Raw genomic sequence first — 3,528 nt, 5'->3', positions numbered from 1 at the left:
AGACTATAGTGGTGGACTATAACTTGGACTCCCATATTCTAACCATTAGCCAACCTCATGGAATTGATAGGCATGAACACTTAAGTCTCCTTACTCCACACTTAATTATTCTGTGAATTTTCTTCACTTGGGAATGAATTCTTTCTGAATTCTGGCGTAAACCGGAAGTTCACAAATAATTTCAGAAGATGAATGTGAATTTGTAGTGACTTTCATTACCATCTTCTCTTACATCTTTACTAATAAAACTATGTAAAAAAGGAAGTAAATGATCTTGGCTTGGACTTACGTGAGATTAAATGAAATTCTTATTCTCTACTGACTGACTATATGAACTTTATACAATCCAGAATATACTAGGATATTTGCAGATATCACATGAGTACGGACTCAATCTTACTATGAGGCTACTCATTATGTCATGAAGACACCTTGCTAGTCAATTTTTAAGGAATACCTTGTCCACGATATTGCTTCCATCTCACTCCCTGCCTGTTATGGAAGCAATTGGAATAATCTTTAATTGATCTGATGTTAAAGTGGATGTTTTCCTTTCTTCAGATACAAGTCTCGAATTACAAACTTACAAACCTCGATGGTGAGTTCAGAATCATGGAGCTGTCCAGTTCTCATTGACCATTTAAGTTTGCCAAAAGCAGACCTCTTCCTATCCAGACAATGGATCATAGCCTCTATAATAATAATAATAAAGTTGGAAGGGACCTTGGAGGTCATCTAGTCCAACCCCCTGCTCAGGCAGGAAACCCTATACTATTTCAGACAAATGGCTGTCCAGTCTCTTCTTAAAAACTTCCAGTGTTGGAACATTCACCGCTTCTGGAGGCAGGTTGTTCCATTGGTTAATTGTTCTCACTGTCAGGAAGTTCCTCCTTAGTTCTAGGTTGCTTCTCTCCTTGATTAGTTTCCATCCGTTGCTTCTTGTCCTGCCTTCAGGTGCTTTGGAGAATCAGTTGACTCCCTCTTCTTTGTGGCAACCCCTGAGATATCGGAGGACTGCTATCATGTCCCCCCTCGTCCTTCTCTTCATTAAACTAGACAAACTATTGGTATTTTGACTTGGGCAACAAGAGAGATTCAACTGTGAATAGATAGATGATAGATAATAGATAATCTGGTATGGCTCAGCCAATGCACTCTGGCCTCTTGCCTAAACTGTGAACTGGAACAGCACAGTTTATTTGATGGACTTTTCTGCTCAATCAAGCTCAGGAAGAATGCATTTTATTTATTTATAATTTATATAGATATCTGTCTTAGCAAAATGACTCTGGATGGTGCTCATCATCGGGTCAAAATCAACTAATATATAAACACATATACACACACACAAATCCATATTAATAGATTTCATAAAGGTGAAAGAGAAGATATTTTATTAGATTCATAGAATTGTCTGGCTGTGCCCAATGTGTGTGCACGAGAGCCTTGTGCTCAGCTCAAGGTCCAACTTGGGTTTCCTGCAGCAAGGACACAGGGATAACCAACGCAGGACCAAAAGTGCTTCAAACAGAATCCACTCCAAAGAGCTTGGTCAAAGTCCAGCCTGAGATTCATGGGGAAGGGATCTAATATCAGCAGCATGATTCAGAGGACTCGGCAGTAAAGCAGCATCGAAGTCTGGCAAAGTTCAACTCCTCCAGGTTGCTACGACAAAGCGCAAGGCAGCCTAGGACACATGCAGGGTTTCGGTTTAGGGTTGCTCTCAAGTGGTGACATCAGTTCCCAAACTCCCCTTTCCTCCCTCCCAAGCTCAAATGGATCAAATTTGTCACCCATGCTAGGCTACTAAGGGGTAATAGTTTCTTCTTTCAACCGTCACTCCCAGTAAGACTGTTATTGATATTCCTCCAATTTTTTTTTTTTTATCACTTGACACATATGTGCAGTTGAAAGCTGTGTTGCAATGCCGGTGTCAGAAACTGAAGACTGGAGAAGTAGAGATAGAGGAAGTCTGTTATGGAGCCGACTTCTTATCTCTTCAGAAACTGCCAAAATAAATAAATAAGGCGATAGGATTCTCTTTGCACAATCTATCATTGCTTGACACCCACCAAATGGTTTAAACCTCCCAGAATGTCCAGCTGGGATGACTAGCAGTTCTTGCTAGGGATTTAGGCAATGGTAGTCCAATTTATCAGGAGGAGGATCAGACCCAATGGACCAGGGGTTCTCAACCTTGGCAACTTTAAGACTTGTGGACTTCAACTCCCAGAATTCCTCAGCCAGCAAAGCAAAGCTGGCTGAGGAATTCTGGGAGTTGAAGTCCACAAGTCTTAAAGTTGCCAAGGTTGAGAACCCCTGCAATAGACCCTAATAGATTCCATAGACCCAATAAGGGTGGAAAAACAACTCACCACCTTTATCACCACAGAGCAGGAATCTGGACTTTGACTTGTGTCCAGCCACACATGCTTCGTGTCTTTTACTAGCATCACTTCATTTCCTGGAACAACTTGACGTATCAAGTTGCTCACTGGAGTTGGTAGGCAGATAGGGGCTGCTGCGCAATTTCAGAAAGATATCCATAAATTCAGACCCTTCTTATTCTCTGTGTATTTACCGTGATCATCAGGAACACATTTTCTGCCTTGTGGGTACGTGGTCCTTAAATGGCATCCCTGTTAGACTGGCAGCTTGATACAATGCGCTGTGCTATTATCAGCAGGGAAGAGAAGACAGCAGCAGATGGAGAATCAATAAGGATCAACAGAATCACCATTTAGAAATAATTGAGGAAATGGAAAAGTGCAGAAAGAAATGCCACATACTGTAATATTTATTCAGTCACAAAGCAGACCTCGAATTGCACCCACTAGAGAAGTGATACTGCTTCGAAAGACAAGACATATGTCATATATTACATACATTGTAACTAAGGAAACCACCTCTGTTTCTCCGAATTTCATTGAAATTCTTTTTTTCAGGAAGTTAGACTATAACCTCTGAGTCAGATATTGCAGGCAGATCGCCCTCATTTCCATTCTGAGTCAAATTTATTAGGAATCCAAATGCCAGCCTATTTAATCCCATCTAGAATTGGTGTCCCAATGTACATATCAGGGACATCAACACAGTTTTTTTTTTTTAAAAAAAAGGCCTAATTTTGCAAAGTAGTTTTAAAGTTAAAGCTATTGTAAAATTGAAAGTTGTTCTAACTTTAGTTTAATTTAAAAAGTTTAGCTAAAGAGAAGAGATGATGCCTTGGAGCATTTTTCAAAACATAAATCAATGGGAAGCTTGAGCACATCTCAAAGCTATACGACTCCCTGTACTTGCAAAGTTCTTGCAACTATTGTCAAGTAGGGATTTCCTAACAGAATTATTTTCTTATTAGTTCTTATTCAGGCTAGCCTGAGATTGCCAGCCAATCAGTCACAGAGTACCAACAATTTGCTTTTTCTTACAATCTCATATATATAAAACAGACAACATATAACATACTGTGTTGGTGAGACCGCCAATATTTCTCTTTTCACTTCTCCCAAAGATGCTTTTTCGCAAGGCTTT

General features: G+C 40.0%; 1 long non-coding RNA gene across 1 annotated transcript; it reads right to left on the bottom strand.

Annotated features, from left to right (window-relative positions):
• Positions 1-1,371: 1,371 nt before the first annotated feature.
• On the bottom strand, positions 1,372-2,451 carry LOC120312729. The gene is made up of 2 exons (XR_005557947.1): positions 2,376-2,451; positions 1,372-2,006 (listed from the first exon to the last, which is right to left on the bottom strand). It is a non-coding gene; the product is annotated as an uncharacterized LOC120312729 (long non-coding RNA).
• Between the last annotated feature and the right edge of the window lie 1,077 nt (positions 2,452-3,528).

Source organism: Crotalus tigris, unplaced genomic scaffold (assembly GCF_016545835.1).
Source record: "Crotalus tigris isolate CLP2741 ecotype Arizona unplaced genomic scaffold, ASM1654583v1 scf7180000018525.42219311030:4301911, whole genome shotgun sequence".
In the NCBI taxonomy this organism is placed as follows: Eukaryota; Metazoa; Chordata; class Lepidosauria; order Squamata; family Viperidae; genus Crotalus; species Crotalus tigris.
The sequence above is the reverse complement of the archived record's forward strand: the minus strand, read 5'-3'. Positions and strand labels throughout refer to the sequence as shown.